This window comes from Ovis canadensis, chromosome 18 (genome assembly GCF_042477335.2).
Source record: "Ovis canadensis isolate MfBH-ARS-UI-01 breed Bighorn chromosome 18, ARS-UI_OviCan_v2, whole genome shotgun sequence".
Taxonomy (NCBI): Eukaryota; Metazoa; Chordata; class Mammalia; order Artiodactyla; family Bovidae; genus Ovis; species Ovis canadensis.
In genome coordinates, this window is record NC_091262.1 from 61,566,752 (window position 1) to 61,593,745 (window position 26,994).

Below are 26,994 nucleotides of genomic sequence, written 5' to 3' on the forward strand. Positions count from 1 at the left end.
AGTGGGTTGCTATTTCCTTCTCCAATGCATGAAAGTGAAAAGTCAAAGTGAAGTCGCTAAGTCGTGCCTGACTCTTAGCAACCCCATGGACTGCAGCCCACCAGGCTCCTCCATCCATGGGATTTTCCAGGCAAGAGTACGGGAGTGGGTTGCCATTGCCTTCTCCTTAAAACAGCTAGAAATTCTTAATAGAATATTTCTTTAGTGAAGCAGAGAACCCTTTTCCTTTACCTCACTGGTAGTAACCAAGTTTCCTGACTTACACTCCTTTGGATTTGCTCCACTCAGTTTATTTTCCTTCTGTGTCTCATTCTTCCAGTACGTCTCCAGCTCCTCAGAGACTTGTTTTCACTGTGATGAGACTCTATGGCAAAAAAAAATACCCCCATCTACTCAGTTGCCTTTGTTTTCCATTTGAGGCACCAGAGTTTCATAGTAGAAAGTTGATTTTAAGTCAGAAGCCACTGTGAGGCTGCTTCACACTCTTTTAAGATAGTTTCCTTGGCGTGGTACTAGGTTCACGTGAGGACTGGGCCACGCCTGGTATTTCAGTGGATGACTCAGCCACCTTTAATAAGCCTCTTCACATCCTCTTGTGCTCACTTGTCTCCAGAACCTTTAGTCCCAGGCCGGCCGCTGATGAGATCAGAACAACCTCATGCACCCACTGACAGACCCTCATCTCATGCCCCAGCCACACATCTCTCACCTACAGCCCTGGGGCATCTCTGTTAAAAGCTGAGGGGTGGCCTGCTAGCAGTGGCAGTGCTGCGCCACACACCCCGTGGACATGCAGGGGACCCAAGTCCCTGTCAAATGAGCTTTCAATGATGATGAGAGGGAAAAAACTAGTAAATCAGCTCCTTTCCATCTCTTGGTGAAGTGTTCTGAGATACTCATCTATATAGCCTCTTGTACACCTCACCTGGGAGACTAAGCTGGTACCCAGCTTCCAGACATATCCTGCACTGGTGCTTTTGACTTCCCTGGCTTGCTTGCTTTTGTTTCTCCCCCTGCTTTTCTGGGTTTGCACTTCTTGATAAAGTCATTGGCCAGAAACATTGGCCTCTGGCTCTGCTTTCTGAGACAACCCAGGCTGAGACAATTAGTGATTTTTTTTTTTCTGATTACACACAAATCCTTATAACGTGAGCAGGAATGATAAAAACCAAGGACCATGATGGCATAATGGAGCGAATCATATCTAGTATGCCCAAATGCTGCAGGTCCTGGGTCCATATCCCCTAGGGACCCAGAGTTTCTGTCTGTACCGACCTCCAACCTCTTGCACAAACTTACAATTTTCCACCTGAGGGCTTTCCCTCAGTCCACACCTCGGTTAAGCTGCTGGGCCAGGCCAGGTAGAGTGTTCTGTGCCTCACAGTCATTGTTTTACTTTTTTACCTATGCCTTGTCAGGTAGCAGGTTTCTTTGCATGAGGAAACTGAGGCTCGGAAGGATAAAATTATGTGACCAGCTAGCAAATGGTGGAGCTGAAAGTCAGCCTCTATTCTAGTTTAAAAGTCTCTACTCCTCCTGCTCCTTTTCACCTAGAGAGAAATCAAACTCGCCCAGAAAATAATCTTTATCATAGTGACATTAAAGCTCTCTGCCTAATGATTATTAGTACACAAAAAGGACTTCCAGTCTTAAAGAACACTTTTTTTTTTTAAGAACACTTCTTTTGTACTGGCGTATATGTGTATTTATTTATGTCTATGATAGTAGTAAGTATGATGACAGTAGTAAGATTATCTTGAACTTTTAATTTGAAATACAGTCAGTGGGCAACATTTTACATTTTGCCTTTGATGGTGCAGGCCAGATAAGAATGACAGTAGAAAGGTCAGCATGTGGGCAGCAAGAAAGGGGAAAAATAAAGGAAACCTGTATCTGCTGAAGACCTACTAACTACCAGAAACTCATCTATGGCTTAAGGACATTTTCATTTCACCATTATAAATGAGGCAAGTCTTATTATTCCCATTTTACAGGAGAAAAAATATGAGGTAGAGACATTAATGGGTTTAGAACACCCTTGGTGTAATGTTGTTATCCAAACTTAATTTTGTTTTTATTTATGTAATATATTCCTTTAAGTTGACTTGCTAGAATCAATTGAATTTATTTAGCAAGAAGGAATTTATGAGAAAAAAGCATAATTATTAATGTTTGTCCCTTGTTCTACCCACAGAAATCTTTTTGCACCCGTGTTCCTTGTATCACATTATAAGAAACATTGTCCTCTATTTCTAGATGGGTGTAGCTGGAAGACGCATCACAGCGAGGCAGGGAAAACATTTAATGCCTCTGCATGAACAAGAGCAGAAGTTGATTTGTGCCTGGACAGACAGATCAGAGCTAGAAGCAATAGCCTTTAGGTTTGAGAGCCCGTCTACCTTCTTAGTGGGAAGATCTCACTCTCTGAGGTTCCCCAGTGGCTTAAAAATGTTTTGATAGTTAATCTTTGAGAATCACTGATTTCCAAAAATAGCAGACTCTTTGACCATCTACTGTGAGATTCCATCGTTCAACATCTCTTCTTCTCCTCATCCATCTTTGCCTGGGGAATTTATTCTCAAGAAGACATTTCCTCTCCCCAGGAGGGTGGTTTAGATCTTTTTTTCTCTGCACTTCCATGGCACTGCTACCTACTCTTTTAGAACACCCTTCATATCTGTAGAGCAACTTCCCTGGTGGCTCAGAGGGTAAAGCGTCTGCCTGCAGTGCAGGAGACCCGGGTTCAATCCCTACGTTGGGAAGATCCCCTGGAGAAGGAAATGGCAACCCACTCCAGTACTCTTGCCTGGAAAATTCCATGGACAGAGGAGCCTGGTAGGCTGCAGTCCATGGGGTCGAGAAGAGTTGGACACGACTGAGCGACTTCACTTACACTTTCATATCTGTAGATCTGTGTTTAATGATTATCTTCCTCACTAGACTAGAAACTCTGCGAGGGCAAGGATTAGGCCTATCTCATTCACCATGGTGTTGCCAATGGTTGTCACAGTTCCTGGCACATAGCTGGTGCTTCATAAGTATTTGATGAATTTCCCTAAATAAAATGGGAGTCTGGATGCTCACATTGCAAGCCATTATGACCCAACACTGTACTATTCATTTCTGTGATAAAGTGGACATATGTGAGATTCTAGGCATAGCCTCTTAAAGGTCAAAGCGGTGACTGCACTCATCCTCAGAGCAACATACTTAACATCTGTGAGTAGAAGAACTGTAAGATGAATACCCTAGAAAATGAAATTAGGAAAAACCGAGATGTAGTGAATGAGCTCAGTCTGCTGTAAAAATAACAAGTAGGTAGCTTGAAAACAATACTGTCAAGGTGATGAGGGTGAAACGTCTGAAATTATGATGTATTAACATCTTAAGCTAATTACTAATTTTTATAATTGGATGATGCTATGACATAATCTAGCTGTAACCCAATCAAGTATAGTGAATAACAGCTGTAACAAATTTTAAACTTCCTTTATATAAAAAGAAACTTTGCAGTAATCAAGGGGGGCATGGCAGATATTGAACCTAAAATTGGGGCAAGGAGTGGTCAGAGTCCAAACATTCATATGCTTGTTCCTGGCTCTATCTGCTGAACTAGTGCTCCAAAGAGTGGATAGGAACACTCCTTTGACTTCTTTATAGTTAATCCCCATAAAGTAAATGGATTGTACCATTGTCATAGTTTTAATCCACTAAACCATTAAGGTAATTCAGCTCCTTCTTTTCTTTCTGCTTCTATGCTAGTCTAGAAACCAGTGATAATTTGACTTTCATTATGTAGAACAATATTTATAAGTATAATTCCACTTTATTGTAACATATAAAGAATATACCTCTTAAATATATTTTAAAAACCTTAAATTATTTGAATACACCAGGCTTTAACACTGAGTACTTGTGAAGAATGGGATTGCTAGTGAAGGGTTTTTGGTCAAGGGTGTGTGGGAGGTTTAAAAGAAGCTCAGTTTGAATTTTTAGTGGAGGCTTCTGCATTTTCTGCTTTGTTTAAATCATTGAGTGTGTCTTGGCTTTAGAATAGGAACAATATAAAATAATGTCCCCCACCCACTAAATTAAGTAGCTTATTTGCAACAACATTTATGACTGTAAAAGATGAACATTGCCTTTTCCTCTGGGTGTCTATAGTGAACTTCAAGCTAGAGCTGGCCTGCAGGCTCCCTTTATAGAGTTCAGCTGGTTGAGGCAGGTCCTGCTCGGGAAGGAGCTCAGGTCCCTGTTTCACCATCACCATCTCTTGGGAAGAACTTAGTCTTGAAAACATCTTTTTCTGCTATACAGATGGTATGATCATGAAGAAGTGAAGTGAAGTTGCTCAGTCGTGTCCAACTCTTTGCGACCCCATGGACTGTAGCCTACTAGGCTCCTCCGTCCATGGGATTTTTCAGGCAAGAGTACTGGAGTGGGTTGCCATTTCCTTCTCCAGGGGATCTTCCTGACCCAGGGATCAAACTTGGGTCTCGGATCGAACCCGAGTCTCCTGCATTGCAGGCAGATGCTTTACGCTCTAAGCCACCAGGGATTTCCCAGTATGATCATAGTCACTTATATTTCCAAGGAAACTATAAAATTTGCTATTCAAACATGTGAGTCAATTGAGGTCTCTTATCTTCCCAGCAACTATAATTTTAATTTACTTGCAAAAGTGGAAGATATTAGTTTTCAGGTATTCATGTAGTGATTTTGCTTTACTTTAGAGCTCTTCTCTGAAAGTAGAAAGATCTCCAAAGCCTCTGATGAGAAGAAGAAAAAAAAAAAGCACTGAACTTTGCTTTAATATATCTATCAAACTTCATGACACAAATTATGATAGAGAAATGAATCTTAAGAGGCCAGTGGTTTATGCCGGTGATACTTGTAATTTTATAGCCGTCACTTAAAAGAAAGAAATCTCTAAGTGGAAAAAAGATCATTTACATTCCAAATATAAAAATGTTCTTTAATCTTACTTCAATTGGTTAATAGGTTAGACAATTCCATTTATTGTTACTATATATATATTATTATTTGATACTTTAAAATATTATTTTTTTTCTTGTGTGGTTCAGAGACCTAAGGGATAGATCCATACTTATGTTTTAGAAAACATATTTTTTTTTATAACCTTCCATAGATGACCTATATAAGTCTATAGATCACCTTGACTTACACTTAAAAAAACAAAAGGTAACTGGGAGTTTAACTTAATATTTTATATGACTGTTACGCAGTAGTAAGTGTTTTCTTTTTTTAAGACAGTTATAAATAACAATATTCTGAAGTTATTAGACTGGGAGACTGCCATTTGAGTATGTTTGCTTTATAAGTTACGAACAAATCTGTCTTTTTAATCTGAAGACCATGATAAGAATTTTAGTGTCTAAGTTAAGGTGATTTATTATATTACACAAAAAACTAGAGATGAGGTCTTCTTCCTTAAAAATGATAGAGCAATGATTATATTAAAGTCTTGGAGCCCTATTCAGGAAATTTCCAAGATCTGTAGTACAACTCTGTGCCTTTGAAATGTGGGAGACATCTCAACACGCTTTTCCAGGGTATACTTTCCCCTGAATAATGTATGAGTTGGGTACTCGCTCTGCAGTGCATTCTATTCTCCACTGAATGCTGGCTTCTCTAGTATTGCATCTCCTGCTTTCAATTCCCATGCTGTGTGTTTACTATATTGGATCTCTGATGGTGAGTAGACAAGGTGAGGCGAGGTGGAAATGTTGGAGAACTGAAAGTCCTTGGCAATCCAGAAAATAGTTCCTATACACTAAACTTTTTTAGTGTAGTTTGGTTTTGGAAGTGTGATTTTTGTATAGAGCTTTCCTCTAGGGTTTCTGAACCTGGGATGTTTTTAACATTAGGAAATAAGTGGGTAGCCAATGCATATTAATTTTACTGGAGGAGTGTCAGAGGGAGAGAGGAGGGAGAAAGTTAAGCAATTTAACTGGAAAGTAATTTATTACTATTATTTTAAAGAAATGTTTATTGACTTACTTGTTACTTGGCTGCCCTGGGTCTTAGTTGTGGCATGTTGCAGTGCTTGGACTTCTCCAGTTGTGGCTAGCAGGCTCAGCAGTTGTGGCATGTGGGCTTAGTTGCCCTGTGGCATGTGGGATCTTAGTTCCCTGACCTGGGATCAAACCTACATCCCCTGGACTGGAAGGCAGATCAGGGAAGCCCCCTGGAAAGCAATTTAGACATAAAAATACAGCAAAGTCATGGAATAGAACTTGAAAAAGTCACATGAATCTTTACAGTAAAACATAAGACTTGGAGACATCTCTCCCTTTGGGGTGGCTGCTCTGGGGTGTGCCATAGACCCACAAGGGTTAGCATCTAGCCTCCTCTGTTGCTGGGCACTGGGAGACAGCAGCAGCCTCCAGTAGCACAGGGCTGCAGCAACCGAGGCTCCTTTCATAGTGGGTGTCCGTGAGCCCATTTTACAGATGGGGAAACTTGGGTCCAGAAAGGTTAGATGGCCCACAGAGGCTCCACACTTAAGGGAGGAGCCATAAGACAACCAGAGGAATTTGAGAAACACTGTTTCTGGAATACCTTAAAATGAAAATACCTATAAAGTCAGATATAAAAGGCTGAAGTTCCTCTTGTTTTTTTTTTTTAAATTTTGATGTAATGCACGTTTGACTAACTTGATGAGTAATTCATTTCTCAAAGTCCTTTCAATGATATGTGTATTTTTATTTGATGTTTTAAGTGCCATCTTCATATCTACTTGGATCCATTCTATGCTTTATAAACTATGTGGAATAATAAAAGCACATAAGTGATTACTCAAGTGTCAAGACTGCTTCTAAACGCTCTACATGTTAGCTCTTTAATTATGACAACCACCCCATAAAATTATTATGATTAACACGCCCATTTTATAGATGGGAAAGCGGAAGCAGAGGGAGATGAGGTAATTTGCTTAAAGTCACATCAATTAAGCGGTTGAACACTCTGACTCCAGGGTGTCTGTTCTTCCCTCCGACTTTAAGCCATGTGAGAGAAGACAGATACTGAGGCCCTGCCCTCTTCAGAGGAGTTGCCTGTCAGCAGCCTGCAGGTTTTGGGGAGATCTGTGCCCTAGAAACTCAGTCTCTTGGCACCCAGAAATAATATGGTTTCTTGAGGAACTCCATGTTTTATCTTCTGTTTGGAATACCCTAGACCCAAAGTAAGCATCTCAATTTTGTTTTAAAATAAGGAAGACTAAAGGATAAAATTCAACCTTAAAACCTAGTCATTTTTCTCACTATGCTCTAGGGTTATAGCTTCTTTGGAGCCTAACTTTTATTTTCTGCAGATTAAGTCTCTCTGAGACTTATCCCTGGAACTTTACAGGAAAACGGAAGGCCCCTCTGAGAGGAAATGACTCTTGTCTCTAAACAGGACAAGGCTTTCAGAGTAATTTCTGCCATTCAGCTCTCCTGTGATCCACAAGCAATAAATGACAGTCTTTTAAAAATGGCAATGGCTTATCGAATTCTTGGGCGTCAGGCAAAGAACTTGAACGATTTCTCTACACTTGTAATGTCAAGAGGAGTCATACTCGGAGACCTCTGCTATAAAAGAGGCATTGTTTATGGCTATTGAAAAATCCCGGTGGAACTGTCCATCACACTTTATGAAATGTGCGAGTTACGTAGGTATCAGCTTTCTGGATCTCATTTTCTTTCCAGAGCATTCAGAATCAAACCCTTTCCTTACTGGCTGCTTTCATACTGATAGACACAGAGCTGTTTCCTTTTTCTTCCTTTCCTGTTTTTGTTTACTCTCTCCACATACTTTTTTCTTTCCTTCATCTCCTGTTTTGAGACCATACTCTAACTCACAGCTTCTCAAAATGGGGTGTATAGTCCACCTGGGTCAGAATAGGCTTGACTGCTTATTAAAAAAGTGTCTTTCAGGCCATTTCTCAATTGTACTAAAGCAGATTCTCTAGGAAGCACCCAAGAACTCTGCATTTCAATAAGCTCCTGAGAGATTCCTATCCACACTGAAACAAAGAAGATCTAGTCCAGGGAGTTTCCAGCTTAATTATGGAAGGCTTATTACAACAGATTTCTAGGGCCTGGTCTGGAGTTTCTGATTCAGGAGGTCCTGGGAGGGGACTGAGAATTTCTGTGGAGTTTTGGGGGGCGCTAATGCTGCTGGTTTGGAAACCCCACTTTGTGAACTCCAGAGGTTGAGAAGCTGCAGTCTAATCTTGGAATCTTTTAATAAAACTTGCTTTCAAGCATTTTGGTTGTAGAAATTAAAATGTTAACGAAACCCCCAAAATGTCTCTCTGTACCTCTGTGGGTCCATTCCTCACTTTCCACATCTGCCTGTTCACCCAGCCCATCCTTCACAGGGTGACTCCCACCCGCTTAGGAAGGCCTGAGTCACACAATTGTGAGTCATCTCTCCAAGCTTTTCACTTGTTCAAGGACACCGGCTCCCTTCTCCCTGGGTATACAGTTTGTGTTTGAGGGAAGATGTTTCATCTTTCCTGCTGTACCGTTAACTCCTTAAATACAAAGTCTGTGCCCTTTCTTAGTTTGTTTTGCTTCACGGGGGGTGCTTTCTTGACGTGCAACAGATGTTTGATTAATGAATGAATGTTTCAGTGGGAGAAGTGAAGTGAAGTCGCTCAGTTGCGTCCGACTCTTTGTGACCCCATGGACTGTAGCCTATCAGGCTCCTCCGTCCCTGGGATTTTCCAGGCAAGAGTGCTGGAGTGGATTGCCATTTCCTTCTCCAGGGGATCTTCCCGACTCAGGAATCGAACCCAGGTCTCCCGCATTGCAGGCAGATGCTTTACTGTCTGAGCCAGTTAGAGCCAGACGGGTTTATGTTTTATATTTTCCATTTGAAGGATCTGTCTTCACAACAGTGACAGTTATTCTGTAATTTAGCTCAGAAGGTAGGTCGTGTTTGGGATAAGCATCTTTATAGTAAGATATTAAAATTCAAGGAACACTCTAGTAAGGTGCTGAGGCTTTTTTTACTGGTTTCCTAGAAATAATCCTCTACTCTGGCTACAGAAACTGCGGTTCCTGGACCAACAACATTGGTCTCACCTGGGAATGTATCAGGAACCCAGGATCTTGGGGTTCACCCCAGAATCAGAATCTATAGGTGTTTTGTCCCTGTGTTCAAATTTGAGAAGCACTGCATTACTCAGAAGAATTTCCTTCTAACTGAAAAAAAGAGTACTTAAAAATAGTGACAAGTCAGTGCTGGAATTTTTGTTATTGGTGATTGTAAGTTTGTTTAAAGTTGTTTGTTTTTTTTTTTTTAAACTAGATGTGGTAACTGGGAGCTCTGCTGTGGGTTTGTAACCATCATCAAAGGTTCTTATTAAATGGACTTCATGTTATGCTAGATACTGTTAAACAAAAGTAATGAATCTGACATTTACCACAAAAAGACACATCATTGATGTGGGTAAGCACCTGTTGAGACACAATTAAACACATGAACCCTATAGATGCAGCATCAGTACAACATGAGTGAATTTGTTTTTGAAGTTTTTGTTATTATTCATCCTCTATTAGCCAATGTCTTTGATTTGAGAGTTTTCAGAACAAGCTTTTTTTTTTTTAGCTGTTTGGATATAGAGATTTGGTATTAAACAGTAAGCTGCCATAATAATAAAGGCATCTTCTCTTTGACTTTCATTTATAGCATAACTCATGTAAATGAGTCAGGCATCAAAGGCATAAAAACAGTCTTAAATAGTCAAAAGTAGGGGAAAGTGTTTAGGTGCTTGTATTAAAATGTTTACTCATAATTTAGGGTTCAAAGTTTGTCATTATTATCCAAATACAAAAACATTCAGTAGCTTATTTGAGATTACTGGACTTGGAATATTGATTTTCCTGCTCCCTTGTGAATAGATTATGTAGTATTTAATGTGTGAGGCTTCTGTGGAATATGAACTTTCTTGGTTAACAAGGTCTCTTTCCTTTTATAACAGTTGTGATTCTCAAAAGATGCTCGTTAGTAAGGTCAGAATGGCTGCTCTGAAAACATGCTCAGTAATGGATGAGCAGATTGGCAAGGCTATTGAAGGAGTTTCTGAGCTTTATATGTCTTGTTCATTACTGTGCTCTTTTTCATTTCTCTGGGAGGTTTTGTGTGACATAATTTAACCAAAGAACAATGTCATCAAAAAGGTATTTAGGATATGGATTACAATGCTGGTTGTAAACATTCTGCCCTCCCAGGCCTGAGAATATTAGAACAAGGGAATATAGCAGTTAATTATAAAAATCTTTTTCCATTTTACGTATTATAGTGTTTGGATGAATTATTTCTTTACCATTGAAGACTTTACTTTTAAAGTCTACTTGTTATATCATCACTGTTAAACTTCTAGCACATAATAATTAATATATTATTCATAATAATTTTGTTTCACTGATGTTTTTATTGGAAACTGTGGGATTGAAAACACCAAATGGGTGCTACTATTTCAAAATACAGTATGACCATGGTCATTATGAGCAGAACATGATAATACCCATCTCTTCTTAATGGGAGAATTAAAACATCTCCAAATTCCATATGCACTTTCTAAGTTACATGAAAATTAGCATTGTAAACAGTCAAGTCTCCTGTAAGCTATATTTCCCCATGGGGAACCCCGCTTTCTCACTCTACTTCCTCTCCTCAACATAAAAAAATTAGTCCTGAATTCAGTAGTAGACAGCAAAGCATAGAGAAGGCATTTGATACATAGTTATAGAAATAAGTAACTTAATATTGGGGGGGAAATTTGACCTCTCAAAACAAAAAATGGAATTTAAAACATGAACATAGATGTCAGTAAATTCACAGCAAAAAGTCAGACCTTACTGCCTGGATATAGAAGGTAGTCATGTATGTTTCATATCAATAATAGTCAAGTGATGTGCATTTCACATTAATGTTAATGTGGTTTAATGTTCATAATAATAAACTTCTGCTCACCCTGTGTCAATTTTCTAAATCGAAGCAAATTTGAAGTAAGATACGTTTGTTCCCAGAGATGAAATAATTTAAAAGACTAAGGCAATTTTTTTTTCTGAAGTGCATATCTGGACTAAGGTTTAGAATTGCATGTCTGGAAAAACTATTCATAATCTGCTTTTCTCTCCTTTTCTTTTATTTTTGCACGTATTTATTTTGGCCAGCTGGCGAGACAGATCTTTTTCAGGGGCTCAGCCTTCCAGTCTGAGTGTGATTCTCCAAAACCAATCTTTGGATCAAATTCCCGTCTTACTCGCTCTGGTGTCTGAACAGTGTTGATGTCACGGGGGCATGGCGATCCAGTTGTCTGTCCCAAATCCCTGGTGATGTGCCAAGTAAAGAGCTTAGCTAGGAGGCCACAGGCTACCCTCCCTTAGGAGGGGAAAGAGGTTGCCGTACAGGCCTTGGGCAACCTGTCTCACTATTGCATCTCCTATGTCAGCTGATTCCTATGAAAGTAGATGTAGGGGTCCCCAGAAAAAAAGTGGTTCCCCTTCCTAGCATGGTTGTCACCTTGTCTGGTTTTGTCCATCCATCTATGAGCTCACAAAAGTTTAGTTCAGGGAGGCAGGCCTGGAAAGTTATTCTTGCTCTGGCTTTGTTATTCCCCCATGGCATTGGTTCTGGGGGAAATGTAAAATTTGGTTCCATTAAAGGTGGAATTTGTTCTAATGAGGTTTCAAGATTTGGGGCTAACTTTGGGCCCTGTTCATCCTAGTCAGTCTTAGAGATGACCCTCCTTCTCAGAGATTCTGAAATTCCAGACCGAGGCATCCCCTGAGAAAGCCAGGTGGGATCCACTGCCTGGGAAGCAGTGCTCCCTTGGAGTTGGAGAGGCTGGATGCGGGGCTTTTCACTTTTGCGTCAACTGTAGCTTTGGAACATGAGCCACAGGTGGTTTACCGGGTTCTGTAGATAACATCATGGACCTGAATTCGAGCAAACTCTGGAAGACAGTGGAAGACAGAGGAGCCTGGTGGGCCACAGTCCATGGGGTTGCAGAGTTGGACACAATTTAGTGATCGAACAACACAAATACCTCACTCTCTCGTAATCTTGAATGTGGGTATCTCAGGTAATGTGGTCATAAAATATTCTACTATCAAATCCCTTGAGCACCTTTCTCTCCTTCCTTCCATTGTGGTCCTTTACAGATTAAATGGCCACTTTCATCTTTCCCTACTTGAGATGGATGAGGCATCATGGTTAGTAGAAAGGCAATGGATCTGGTTGTTAGAGATAGGTTTTCTAGTTTCGTCTACCAGTTGTGTCAGCTCAGCTGCTCTGAGCCTGTTTTTAGGATTGGGTCTTCAAGTCCTGTCTAGCCTTTGAAGGTCTATGGGTTTGATGAGAATAGAATTACCTGCTCAGCCTACCCAACTGGGTTGTTGTGGGAATTAAAGGAGATCATATTTATGAAACCACTTTGTAAATCCTCTACAAAAGATTAAGGAATGTGATACTATTAATTCCTTCTGAAGAATCAAAATAGCTTGCAATTTATTTCTAATCTTCAAGACTGTGTATATATCTTTTGTATTTGGTCTTTAATGATGTGTACCATAATGCAAGACAAATGAACAGACTAATCTCTTTCCCCCTAGATGTTACTCCAAGTCATTCTAAAGCAAGAGGTTGGAGGGAGGAACTTTTCTTTTTTTGAAAACAGGTCAAATTAATCCCAGGTACACAGGGTTCTGGACTTTTTTCCTACTCCTTTCAAAGTTCTGAGAAGCAGGTGAGTTTACTGTTTCACTCCAGAGATTGGTTAAATAGAGCTGGGGACTCAACATAGTATCTCCCCCAGGTGGAGAGAAAAGTGCTGTAGTTCAGGACAACCCATAACTGAGGGCCAGTGGGTGGCAATGGCAGGAAGTGTACACACTCAGAGACCCCAGAAAAATAATGATATGGTTTGCATCTGGCTGTCACTGTTGAGACACAGCAGCGTTAAACTAGGCCATCTCTCCAGCTGTGATAGTAAAAGAATATTTCCCATTGTTCCAACTCACAGGGTGGTGTAGAAGCTAAAATACCTCCCAAGTATTTTGTATATCTCTAGCTTATCTATCTATCTGTCCCTATGATTGGATGCAGCTTTAGAGTACTATAGAAAAAATGAGAGTCCTCTTTAAGGGTACTGAACTGAATTCTTCATGCACAGTGGTTCTCTTTCCAGTTAGCCTGTATGCTCTTTGAGGACAGAACTATATCTTAGACTCTTTTCATATTATCTCCCCTACTTTAACAGCGTCAGACCCAACCCTTGATCTATAGCAGGTACTTGATAACTTCTATAGATGAAGAGAGGGATGCTCAGACAGAGAGGGAGGAGCCTTGAGATAGGAAGCCCCATTCTTACTCCTACCTTCTTTTATGTCCTTGAGTTTTGAGCATATGGTTAAAGTTAAAGCTTAACCTTGGTAAGGTTAAGCACTGGCCTTACAACTACTAATGAAACCTGGTAAGGTGTGCAAAGTGCTCCAGGCAGGTGAATCCCAAAGAAATTGCCTACCTTCTGCCCACTCTTCATGTGGTGAATTCTAGATCACTTCAAGATACTAGCCTATTAGAAGGAGGAGTCATCAAAACTGACTTTTAAAAAATCAGGCTTCTGGAGAGTGGTGCAGATCAAAGGAAGGGGACCAGCAGTGTTTATAATGGTACTGAAATTTAATTTCAATGCTGACCTTTTATTTGACATTTTAGATGATGCTATGGATATGCCCAGTTATTTGTTCTTAACATATTTTCCATCTTTTGAGGGCACTAATCTACTTATATTCAAAGTCAGTAAAAGAATAAAGTAAACTTTGGGCTTAAAAATACCTTTTGGAAGAAAGAGTTCATTCACAATAGCAACAAAATATGCAATGCATATGAATTATCTTAAGCAATATTTAAGACTATGAAAAGGCATAAAACTACAAAGAGGTAAAAGAAAATATGGGAAAGGAAAATCATGTTCCTAGATGAGAAGAGTTCTGTGTATATGCGTACATATGCTAATTTCCCCAAATGTATGAAGTTACAAATTCTGTTAGGACTTGACAACACACTTCTAAAGTTCATCTGGGGCTTCCCTGGTGGCTTAGATGACGAAGAATCTGCCTGCAATGCAGGAGACCGGGGTTTAATCCCTGGGTCAGGAAGATCCCCTAGAGAAGGGAATGGCAACCCTATCTAATATTCTGGCCTGGAGAATTCCATGGACAGAGGAGACTGGTGGGCTACAATCCATGGGTTCGCAAAGAGTCAGACACGGCGGAAGACAACAGAATGGTAAAGACTAAAGATCTCTTCAAGAAAAATTGGAGACATCTAGGGAACATTTTGTGCACAATAAAGGATATAAATGGGCACGATAAAGGATATAAATGGCAAGGACCTAACAGAAGCAGAAGAGATTAAGAAGAGGGCAAGAATACCCAGAAGAACTATACAAAAAAGGTCTTAATGACCTAGATAACCATGATGGTGTGGTCATTCACCTAGAGCCAGACGTTCTGGAGTGTGAAGTCAAATGGGCCTTAGGAAGCATTACTACGAACAAACTAGTGGAGGCGATGGAATTCCAACAGAGCTATTTCCAATTCTAAAAGATAATTCTATTAAAATGCTGCACTCAATATGCTAGCAAGTTTTATGCCAGCAATAGAGAAAACAACAGTGGCCACAGAACTGGAAAAGGTCAGTTTTCATTCCAATTCCAAAGAAAGGCAACACCAAAGAATGTTCAAACTACTGTACAATTGCCCCGAAGGCAATGAATGGCACTCCACTCCAGTACTCTTGCCTGGAAAATTCCATGGACGGAGGAGCCTGGTAGACTGCAGTCCATGGGGTCTCAAAGAGTCCGGCACGACTGAGCGACTTCACTTTCACTTTTCACTTTCATGCATTGGAGAAGGAAATGGCAACCCACTCCAGTGTTCTTGCCTGGAGAATCCCAGGGATGGGGGAGCCTGGTGGGCTAACGTCTATGGGGTCGCACAGGGTCGGACACGACTGACATGACTTAGCAGCAAGGTAATGCTCAAAATCCTTCAAGCTAGACTTCAACGGTATGTGAACTGAGAACTTCCAGATGTACAAGCTGGATTTAGAAAAGGCAGAGGAACCAGAGGTCAAATTGCCAACATCTCCTGGATCATAGAGAAACCAAGGGAATTCCAGAAAATTATCTACTTCTGCTTCATTGACTACACTAAAGCCTTTGACTATGTGGATCACAACAAGCTGTGGAAAATTCTTTTTTTTAAAAATTATTTATTTATTTATTTATTTTTTAATTTTAAAATCTTTAATTCTTACATGCATTCCCAAACATGACCCCCCCTAGAGATGGGAATAACAGACCACCTTACCTGTCTCTTGAGAAACCTGTATGCAGGTCAAGAAGTAGCAGTTAGAACTAGACATGTAATAATAGACAGGTTCCAAATTGGGAAAGGAGAATGTCAATGCTATATATTGTCACCCTGCTTATTTAACTTATATGTAAAGTACATCATGTGAAATGCCCAGTCTGGATGAACCACAATCTGGAATCAAGATTGCCAGGAGAAATATCAACAACCTCAGATATGTAGATGATACTACTCTAATATAAGAAAGTGAAGAACTAAACAGCTTCTTGAAGAGGGTGAAAGAGGAGAATGAAAAAGCTGGCTTAAAGCTCAACATTCGAAAAAACTAAGATCATGGCATCTGGTCCCATCACTTCATGACAAATTGATGGGGAAACAGTGGAAACAGTCAAAGACTTTATTTTCTTGGGCTCCAAAATCACTGGGGACAGTGACTGCAGCCATGAAATTAAAAGACGCTTGCTCCTTGGAAGAAAAGCTATGACAAATCTAGATAGCATATTAAAAAGCAGAGACATTGCTTTGTCAACCAAGGTCGTTATGGTCAAAGCTATGGTTTTTCCAGTACGGATGTGAGAGTTGGACCATAAGGCTGAGTGCCAAATAATTGATGCTTTTGAACTGTGCTGTTGGATAACACTCTTGAGAGTTCCTTGGACAGCAAGAAGATCAAACTAGTCAATCCTGAAGGACATCAACCCTGAGTATTCATTGGAAGGACTCATGCTGAAGCTGAAGCTCCAATACTTGGCCACCTGATGCAAAGACCTGACTCACTGGAAAAGACCCCTGGTGCTAGGAAAGACTGAGGGCAGGAGAAGAACGGGAGACAGAGGATGAGATGGTTGTATGGCATCACGAACTCGGTGGACATGAGTTTAAGCAAACTCCAGAGAAGGCCATGGCAACCCACTCCAGTACTCTTGCCTGGAAAATCCCATGGACAGAGGAGCCTGGTAGGCTGCAGTCCATGGGGTCGCAAAGAGTCGGACACGACTGAGTGACTTCACTTTCACTTTTCACTTTCATGCATTGGAGAAGGAAGTGGCAACCCACTCTAGTGTTCTTGCCTGGAGAATCTCAGGAACGGCAGGGCCTGGTGGGCTGCCATCTATGGGGTCGCACAGAGTCAGACATGGCTGAAGCGACTTAGCAGCAGCAGAAGATAGTGAAGGACAGGGAAGCCTGGCATGCTGCACTCCACGGAATTGCAGAGTCATACATAACTTAGTGACTGAACAACAACAAAGTTCATCTGGAAGAATAAATTGATCACATTGGTGAAAGTTTAAAAACTTGAAAAGACTAAAATCTATGAGGCTGTGGGGAATGGAAACTCTTATACACTGCAAGTAGCAAAGTAAATCTATCACCACTCTGGAGAGCAGCATGAGGCCACTCAATATTAAGTTGAAGAGTGTAAATCCCACAACTCAGAGCAGTGTATATCCTCAAGAAATATCTACATATATATGTATAACAGGACAAGAATGTTCATAGCAAAAGAAACCACATAAAGCTTCACTCAAAAAATAATGGATAAATAATTTAAACGATACATCCCATTCATACCATGGAGTATTTGGAAACAATGAAAATGAAAGACTACAGCTACACATAGCAGTTGCACGAACTTCACCAACATATTGTTGAACACTGTCAATGTTAAACAAGTTTAGACATGGGTGTACATAGTAAGGATATATGCCTTATATAGATATAAATATTCTACATGCCTTCTAAAGTGAAGTGAAAGTCGTTCAGTCATGTCCGACTCTTTGCGACCCCATGGACCATACGGTCCATGGAATTCTCTAGGCCAGAATACTGGAGTGGGTAGCCTTTCCCTTCTCCAGGGGATCTTCTCAACCCAGGGATCAAACCCAGGTCTCCCATATTGCAGGCAGATTCTTACCAGCTGAGCCACAAGGGAAGCCCAAGAATACTGGAGTGGGTAGCCTATCCTTTCTCTAGAGGATCTTCCCGACCAAGGAATCAAACTGGGGTCTCCTGCATTGCAGGTGGATTCTTTAACAAATGAGCTATGAGGGAAGCCCATATGCCTTCTAAAATGGTTTAAGATTTCCTAATATCTTGAAAAATGTTAAAGGATAAATAGGCAGAACTAGCACAAATTCTATTGGAATAAAACAAGCCAGTCATGAGGCCCTCACCATACCATATCTGACATTACGAGGTGTTACAATGCTAAAATACAATAGAAAAAATAGAAAGTCCTCAAGCTGGTTTGTTTATCTATTTAAAAAATGGGTGCATAGTTAAATAGGGGAAACAGAGAAAAGAGAATGAACTTTTTACCAAACAATGTGGGACATCAAGACTGCTTGCAAAACACACAAGGACAAATGACTGCTTTACCATCACATGCCAAAATAAATTCCAAATAGATTTTAAAAAGTTGAAAAGTCAAACGTAAATTCATAAGAATAATATAAAAATTTGAATATTATGTAATTTTGAGTGTGCTAGATTTTCGAAATCTGACAAGTCCAGAAATCATGAAAGAGAAAGGTGGATAGATATGACCATGTGAAAATTTAAATGACTGTATATAAAAAATACTATAAAAATTATAAAGTAGAACATATTAAAATATATTTGTAAAATATATAAATATTTGTTAAACATAAAATGAGCCCATTCCCCATAAAAAAACCCAAACATATGAGTTTTAAAATGGGCAAAGAATATAACTCAAAAGGAAAAAAATGAATGAATAATATGCATTACAAATAATTACTCAAATAATAAAGTTAATATTACTATCTAGTGTCCAAGAAAATGGCCACTTTCATTCATTGCGAGAGGGCAGTTAAACTGGTCTAAATTTTCTGGATTATTTGTCAGTACTCATCAAAGCCCTTTAAAATATGCCTATCCTTTGACTTAGAAATTAGACTTTTATAAATGTGTCAGAAATGATTAGAAATGTAAGCAAATATTTAGACAGCATGCCCATAAACATTCTACTTTTAAAAGGAAAAAATTGGAAACACTTTAAATCGATAAAAGCATATGGTGCTCCTGCTGCTGCTGTTAAATCGCTTCAGTCGTGTCCGACTCTGTGCGACCCCATAGACAGCAGCCCACCAGGCTCCGCTGTCCCTGGGATTCTCCAGTCAAGAACCCTGGAGTGGGTTTCCATTTCCTTCTCCTATGCATGAAAGTGAAAAGTGAAAGTGAAGTTGCTCAGTAAGCGTCCAACTCTTCGTCGATAAAAGCATATAGGTTAAATGAATTATCGTCTATACAATCAAATGTTATTTCTCTATTAAAAACTATATCATAGCTTAATTTCATAACTATAAGAATATATACAACATCATATTAATCATCATCATCATCTTTGAATGGTGGGATTAAGGTTTAAACAGTTTTCTTTACATTTCCTACATTTTTTTTCCCTACATTTGTGTAGAAAAGAGATGTACTTTCTACATTTCTGAAAAGAGAAAACAAATTATGTTGAATTTTTAAAGTCTCTTCAAAATTTTGAAACTATAAAGCAATTCTGAAATTAAAAGCAAATATTCATAAACTGCAGCAGGAGTCATGGAAGCATTTTCTATAAATAGAGATTATTACTTTTGATTACAACTAACAGGCTCAGATACGCAGACGACACCACCTTTATGGCAGAAAGTGAAGAGGAACTAAAAAGCCTCTTGATGAAAGTGAAAGAGGAGAGTGAAAAAGTTGGCTTAAAGCTCAACATTCAGAAAACGAAGATCATGGCTTCTGGTCCCATCACTTCATGGGAAATAGATGGGGAAACAGTGGAAACAGTGTCAGACTTTATTTTTTTGGTCTCCAAAATCACTGCAGATGGTGATTGCAGCCATGATTTCATGGCTGTAAGTAAAAGACACTTACTCCTTGGAAGGAAAGTTATGACCAACCTAGATAGCATATTCAAAAGCAGAGACATTACTTTGCCAACAAAGGTCCGTCTAGTCAAGGCTGTGGTTTTTCCAGTAGTCATGTATGGATGTGAGAGTTGACTGTGAAGAAGGCTGAGCGCCGAAGAATTGATGCTTTTGAACTGTGGTGGTGAAGACTCTTGAGAGTCCTTGGACTGCAAGGAGATCCAACCAATCCATTCTAAAGGAAATCAACTCCTGGGTGTTCTTTGGAAGGAATGATATTAAAGCTGAAACTCCAGTACTTTGGCCACCTCATGCGAAGAGTTGACTCATTGGAAAAGACCCTGATGCTGGGAGGGATTGGGGGCAGGAGGAGAAGGGGACGACAGAGGATGAGATGGCTGGATGGCATCACCAACTCGATGGACATGAGTTTGGGTAAACTCCGGGAGATGGTGATGGACAGGGAGGCCTGGAGTGCTGTGGTTCATGGGGTCGCAAAGAGTCAGACACGACTTGGCAACTGAACTGAACTGAACTGAACAGGTCCTGGTTAGATATCATGGAGTTATGACCATTATTCCCATTTCATATTCTAAAATGTGCAAAATGAATATGTTGAGCTTATCACATATTTAATGCCTCATAATAGACTCTCAATATCTATGGGCTCTTACTATTATTTTTACATAATAAGGAAAATACTCCTATAGAAAAAGATGTTTTCACGAATTTTCAGGAATGAGGGTGTGCATTAACGACTTTATAAATTACTTGAGGAAATTAAGAATACTTGCATTGGGACCATGGGCTGTGAAAGAAGCTCCCACTCTCAGAGGCGAGGAGAGACTGTGGGGCAGCCAGAAGGCCTTCCTGGAGGATATGCCTCTTGTTGGTAAGGCTGGCTGAGAACCATTTTCTACATAATGATTATTCACTGTGCCGGCCCTACCCCTCCTTCCAGCCAATGGATATTCCTAATTATGATTGACACAAGCTATTATTTAAGAGGTTTTACTCCCTGAGCCTACAGCAAGCTGGTAGCCTGAAACGGTGTTCTGGGCAGTACAAAAAAAAAAGTTTAGGACTGAAAGCTGATGAACCATCTTCTTGCTTGTATATACTACTGAATATTATTGTAACAGGAATTAATGTAAAGTATCATGATTAATCTGGCCCTGTATTCAATACTTTTCTTGGCTACTAAAATAAAGATTAATTTCCCTGAAGTAATCATCAAATCTCTCCTGCTAAGGGATCTTTGGTGAGTTCTCATCACTTTATACAGAAAATCTGACGCCTTGACCTGGGGCTCTCAGCCCTCCATTTCCTGACAGTCCCACTTTTCTGACCACAATTTCCTCTATTTCCTTTCCTGTACGCTACTGCCCAGACAATGGGACCACCTGCTTTTATTTTTAAGCATGTGCATCCTTTCCCTTCTCAATACCATCACTCAGATTATTTGTCTTTGAGAATATGTTCCACATTGCCTTTGCACACCCTAATTTCACCTCAACCCTTAGCTCCTATGCAAAAATCTTTCCAAATTCTTCCAGCACAGAAATCATCTCTCTCTACCACCTGGCCAGTGCAGACTTTATTTGTGACTATATAATGACCCATTTCTAATCTGTATTATGTAGATTTGTGTGCTTATAGCATTGATTAGTGAAAGCTTTTAGATGGCCAAACTGAAGTCTAATTATTTCTGTTTTAGAAAGCACTTGAATCCGGTGCCTTGAAATATAAACATTTGTTGAGTGAATGAATGAAATGCCTAAACATGGCCCAAGGCACTATATCTCTGAGTTCCTCTGTGTGTAGTGGAGGTAACAACTGGTGGTTAACAGGATAGCACATACTTTTGGTCCTGGTCTCCATCGCTGTTGTAGGCTTCTGCTTAGGTTCCCTTACAGTCTCACAGCAGGGCTTACCAGGTGGCGCTAGTGGTAAAGAACCCACCTGCCAATGCAGGAGATGTTAGAGACAGGGCTTCAATCCCTGGGTTGGGAAGATCCCCTGGAGGAGGGCATGGCAATCCACTCCAGTATTCTTGCCTGGAGAATCCTATGGACAGAGGAGACTGGCAGACTACAGTCCTTAGGGTCGCAAAGAGTCAGACAACTGAAGCGACTTAGCGCGTACACAGAGTCCCACAGTCAGTTCTGGGGGTCCTTGGGTACTGTGTCAGGGGGATTCATGAACAAACCTTGGTGACTGTTATTTCAGTGGCTGCCATCTATTTCTCTAAAGCTCTGCCTTTGGTAACTTCTCTGCCAGAAGCTTCTGTTGCTGACTGAATCCCTTTGGGGGAACCTCACCAAGGCAGGTCCTACAATGAGTCTCCATAATGTATCTCATCGTGGGCTTGACTGCAGCCAGGGCTGGTCTGCTCCTCTTCTCTGCCCCAGCGACATGGTATCCCACCTGCTGGCTTCTTTCATTTATCCTTTATTATTATTATTTATCCTTCTCTTTTTATTATAAGATTTTTGTGCTCACAGTAAGGAGTCTGAAAAATAGAAAATACATCAGTCATCTATTTCACTAGTCCTTGAAGCATTTTAGAGGCAACTGGAGAATTCTACAATGAGCAGTTTCATTGAGAAACATCTGAGGAAGGAGGTTTACTGTAAACCAAGTAAAGTGTGGCAGTCCTCTACATGACGAAAACCCCGACAGCCCCATCACCGGCCTCCATTGTGGCTTAACCTTTTGTTTTGCGTCTCTCCTGCACTGACGATGGCCCCCCTTGGCACTTTCAGAAACTATGCCTTCAGGGCAGTCCCACAACTTCACTGAGCTGAGTATAGAACTTGTCTCTTCAACACCCCAGTGATGTAATGAACTATCATGGTGGTTGGGGGGTGATGGTAATGGGGAGACGGAGTCCCCCCTCTGCAGGTAGGTCACCACCAAAAGGCCTCGTTCTCCTCTACGACAAAGACAGTGGATCCTTTCCCGTTTGCACTTCATTTTCTTTGAGCTGCTGCCCTCTCTCCTACGCTGGCAAGTGTATGTGTTTGGCAGGGAGGTTGGCAAGCATTTCACAAGACAGTAAAGGTTAAGGTACGGTGGAGGTTGTTTAGTGCAGAATTGTAAATATTTGGTAAAGGTTTGTGGAGCTGCTTCTTTTGATACCTCTAATCCACCGAGACAGAAATAACTTCAAAGCCATGCCTGGTCTGACTTGGTCCTCAACCAAAGGAAAAGATCAGCTACTGCTCAAGTGTGTTTTCACTCACAGCCAGGCAGCCTGCCTTAGCAGGCGTCCTGGAGGATGAATCATCAGTTAATTGTCTCTGGGCACTTGTACCTCAACAGGGCAGGAGTGGAGCTGCATGAATAAATGTGAAGGAGCCTTTAGTTTACACCGTTCCATGCCGTCAACAGCGGAACGAGAAGTGAGGTTTGCAGTCTGTTCAGAAGGACGGGCTGAGCCAGCTCTCCTGCCCAGAGTGCGGCAGGCTTCACTCAGTGTGGCTGAAGTGGCTGGAGAGCAGGGAAGTCACTCTACCTTTTGGGTTTCTCAAGACATTTCAGAACCTCGGATGTCCCAATAGTCCTGTGAGGTATGGGTGTCTGGGGACAAGAGGAGAGGAGAGGGAATGGGGAGCTACCCTACAATTACAAGCGGGTTTTGGGAGTTCTGCTACGTATTCTTTTCATATTTTAAATTTCTGTAAGCAACTACTGTGGAATCGAGCTCCTTTATTTTCTTCCATCTCCAAATTTTACCCTCATTTTCATCTTATAGAGTCTTATTTGTTCCCCAAAGCAACATCACCAACAGACAGGAGTGACAAGAACACATATTGCCATCTCTAGGGAGAACATGGCATACATGACCGTGTCTGACTAGTGAACACTCAAATGTGATCAGAGACATTTTTATCTCTTCTAATTCTTCCGAACATCACATAACAATTTAACTCCTATTATTACTGCTAATCTCTATAGCCAGTACGAGGTGTGTGCTTGCTAAGTCGCTCCAGTGTTCAACTCTTTGAGACCCCATGGACTCTAGCCCACCAGGCTCCTCTGTCCATGGGATCCTCCAGGCAAGACTACTGGAGTGGGTTCCCATTTCCTCCTCCAGGGGATCTTCCCCACCCAGGGATCGAACCCGCATCTCACTATGTCTCCTGCCTTGGCAGCCTGGTTCTTTACCACTAGCGCTACCTGGGAAGCCCGTCGGGAAGAAGTACCCAACACAAGGTACTTCTTACCATGTCTTTTTGATGAGAAGCAAGTATAAATTCTAATCTTTCATGTTTTATGTCTTAATGTTAACATCATATAACTTGGCAGCTGAAGAGGCTTTAGAAACTTTGGAAGCTTTTGGGTTGAGGTCAGCTTCTTCCCCAGCCAGTGCTTCCTGGGTTTGAAGTTGAAGTTTGAGGCCTGACTGCAGCCTCCCAGCCACTTTCCGAGAAGAATCATTACCTGGGGGACTCTCACAGTTCCTCAGTAGAAAAAGCACTGAGCCTGCACTGGAGCTCACAGGGGACAGGGGGAAGCGTGAAATTATGGATGTTGATGCAAGAAATGTTTCATCAAGGAGGATGGGACCAGATTTATATCTTTGAGTTTAAGAAAAAAAAGATTTGATGTAAGTTTGTGTGATTTAACAAAAGAGGCAAATGGGTCAAAGGCTGGTATAATCAATGTATGCTAGGAGTTTGAGTTCAGAGAATAAAATCGTCAGATTGCTCCAAAAGGATGTCATAAATTAAAAATGAGGCTTGAGCTGGTTTTTGAAGGCTGTATCTGGGAATACAGTCTGGGAAATATATATATGTCTGCGGGGGTGGCACAGAGTAGCCAGCTGTTCACCAACCCCGTGTCCTCTTCCTTCCGGACATGCTACTGGATTATATCAGATGCTGTTATGTGACTTAGTTCTGCTATGTGCTCCTCCATGCCTGACCTGTAATAACCTCCACTCACGAGTCTTCCTGTTCTCTCTTCCTCTGGAGTCACCCTGGAAACCACGTGTAAAGGGTTGTAGGGCCATAAGATGGAAGGATCTCAAATCCCAAAACTATCACCTGGAGGAGAACCACCTGCCAGGTAGGAATACATGTTTTGGATTTTAACTGAGCAAGGAATAAAGTTCTCTTGTATTAAGCCACTGACATTTTGTTTTATCTATTACAGCAAATAGTGTTATCTAGAAGTGAAAGACACATTTGTAGGGCAAGAAACAGTTGCAAAAGTCCAGCAAGAAGGGCTGGAAATGGGAGTAATTAGAGCAAAGGGTAAAAAAGTGAGTGGTGGCCAGTTTATGGAGGACTTTATTTCCAAGAAGAAGTGCTTGCATTTTCATAACATTATTCTTCAAGTTTGTATATTCACATAAAAAAAAAAAAACACTTTACGTTATTTAATTTTTTCTTACAATAGCCCTAAAAGTGAACATCTTAGTTGCTCAGTTGTGTCCGTGTGTAGCCCACCAGGCTCCTCTGTCCATGGACTTCTCCAGGCAAGGATAACGAGTGGGTAGCCATTCCCTTCTCCAGGGGATCTTCCCAATCCAGGGATCGAGCCTGGATCTCCTGAATTGTAGGCAGATCCTTTACCATCTGAGCCACCAGGGAAGCCCACAGTAGTCCTATGAAGCCTATATTAATATCACATTTTATAGATGATGAAATTTAGGCTTAAAGCAATTAAAGTTACAAAAGTTATTCAAGCATAGAACTAAGATTGGAACCGTGGTGATTGATCCCAAGGCTGCACTCTTTCTGTAACCGGCCTGATTCATACGGCCAATCAAACTTCAGAAACTGCCGAAAGCAGTTGATGTGCTCAAGATAGCATCTAAGGAGTTTTGTTTCCGAAGCAGCTTTTAGGATGAATTAACAGAGGAGTGATTCCAATTAGTGAACTTCCGAGTTCAGCCAGGGAAATAAGAAGCTGGAATGAAGATGATGGCAAATGAGAAGGAAAGGAAGGTCAGGGTGAAGCTTTAGAGTGAAAAATTCATTTGCAGGACCTGGTGCCTGGGTGTGAGAGACAGTGAGGCAGAATTTGACACTCTCCTCTTAATATTCATGTGTATCTTGGCATGTGTGTCAAATGGAGGGAAGGCTCTGGAGGAGTGAATTTGCATAGGGACATTAATGTTCCTTGGGAGGAGGACACCTGTGCTCCTTTGGGTGATGGAGGAGGGGCATTTATTCCATTCCCAGGCTGTGGTCTATATCCCAGGTGGAGGGAGAAGCAGAAGGGAGAAGCAGTGACGATGTTTTCATGAGAGATTTTGTGAAATGAGGGGCACAAGTCAGGCAGTTTTTTTTCCTCCCAAAAAGGCATTTTATTCAAGACAGGCTAAGAATTAACAAGGATTAACACTGGTACTTTGCTAAAATTCTTGAGTTCTTGATTTGAGTCCTCTTCTTTTTTTTCTTGATGAGTCTGGCTAAAGGGTTATCAATATTGTTTATCTTTTCGAAGAACTAGTTTTTAGTTCTGTTGATTTTTTGCTATAAATGCACATTTTTGGTCTCTTTCATTTACTACCGCTCTTATCTTTATGATTTCTTTCCTTCTCCTTACTTTAGCTTTTGTTTGCTCTTCTTTCTCTAGTTACTTGAGGTGTAAGGTCAGGCTGCTTCAAGGCCCAAGAGACAAAGCGGGACAGGGAGCTGGCATGAGTGGACCTCTGGCATTTTTGTTGTAGAACCAGCATGGCTCAGACCTGAGAGTGCTGGGTGGGAGGGTGGGGGTGGGGGCGGTGGTGGAACGTGCATCTTTTAGCAGCTGGTGTGTTTTGCAGATTTGGGAGCTTGGGGATAGTCCTGGGACAAGAATGGCATCCTCTCAGAAGGTGTCAGTAGTGGGGCAGGATCTGTGCTCATGTGGAGGGAGCGGGTGCAGACTTCCCATCTCTAGGAGAGAGGCAGGGCATCTCAGGAGCACCTGGTTTCGGTGAGGGGCCGTCCCTGCAGGTGGGGACAACGGGCAAGCGAACTCTGAGTGATTGCTATTGATGTGGTTCTTTCCAAAGGTTGGTGAGCCCTGGGGACATGTTGGGTCTCACTGGGACCCACACTGAGAATAGTAATGTATAATTTAACGAGGAGATGTGCACGAGATAGGATCATTTAAAGATTGAGACCAGAACAACAGAAATGAGCTTATTCATACAAATGTAACTTAATCCTTACCTTTTTTTAAGCTTCTTATTGTGCCTTGTTACTTGATGGGACTTGGTCTGGCAGCGTTCTGGGTGTTTAAGAGGTTATATTTTCAGAAAATAAGGACTTTTTTTTTTTTTTCTACTTGAATGTTTCAAAATGCTTTCACGGTATGTGAAGAAAGCCACTTGATTAAAGCGTTTGCAGTTTACATTAAATCCTTTTCTTCTTTGCAAAGAATTCAAGGTCCTGGCACAAACTAAAAGGGTTAAACTACACCTGGCCCTTTCATTGTGTCGTTTCACAAGCAGCGAATATTCTGAGTAAAGTCCAAAATGTGAGTCTTCATGCGAGTATTTGGTAATTTCTGCCCTCCACGCTTCTCTGCACCGTGTCCCACCCCATGCATCTCACGATGCAAACTTGTTACTCATTTATTAAGCACGGCGTGGTGATGAAGCAAATTAGTGCTTTTGTCACACCTCCATTAGTAGAAGAGGGAGAAAACCTGTAGAGACTAAACTTTGGCTCATTCATCTGTTCTTCCTTACCTCCCCTGTTCCTGCAAAA

At 41.0% G+C, this 26,994-nt stretch overlaps 1 long non-coding RNA gene across 6 annotated transcripts in view; it reads right to left on the minus strand.

Moving 5' to 3' along the window:
* Positions 1 to 26,994, minus strand: part of LOC138423163 (uncharacterized) — a 76,187-nt gene that overhangs the window by 47,446 nt on the left and 1,747 nt on the right. For 3 of the 6 annotated variants that reach the window (XR_011250153.1, XR_011250154.1, XR_011250150.1), the window contains exon 3: positions 6,022 to 6,208. This is a non-coding gene — a long non-coding RNA (uncharacterized lncRNA). Of the gene's footprint in view, positions 1 to 263; positions 365 to 6,021; positions 6,209 to 25,576; positions 26,230 to 26,454; positions 26,513 to 26,994 lie in introns of those variants that run through there. The other 3 variants (XR_011250152.1, XR_011250155.1, XR_011250151.1) reach the window with 3 other exon arrangements.